Below are 309 nucleotides of genomic sequence, written 5' to 3'. Positions count from 1 at the left end.
CCGGGCCGGGCGGGACGGCCCCTGCGCCCGCCAACCCGCCGCCGCCACGTCCGCCCGCCCGAGCAGGCGCACAGCCGGCCGGGCGCCCCACGTCCTGCCCGCGGCACCGGGAAAAGCGGGGCGGGGAGTGCTGTGCTCGCCTCCTACACTCAGCGCTCGGCATAGGGAAGAACGGGACTGTGTTCGCCTCCTGCGCTCCACATCGGCACCGTTACCAGTCTCCTGGCCGGGATCAGCGGGTGAATAATCCCCGAGCCCCCCCGGCAGCTATTCCCCCCACAGCCCCACCCCGTATCCAGGAAAGATTTC

The sequence above is a fragment of the Corvus moneduloides genome, chromosome 16, assembly GCF_009650955.1.
Source record: "Corvus moneduloides isolate bCorMon1 chromosome 16, bCorMon1.pri, whole genome shotgun sequence".
In the NCBI taxonomy this organism is placed as follows: domain Eukaryota; kingdom Metazoa; phylum Chordata; class Aves; order Passeriformes; family Corvidae; genus Corvus; species Corvus moneduloides.
This window is presented reverse-complemented; position numbering follows the sequence as displayed.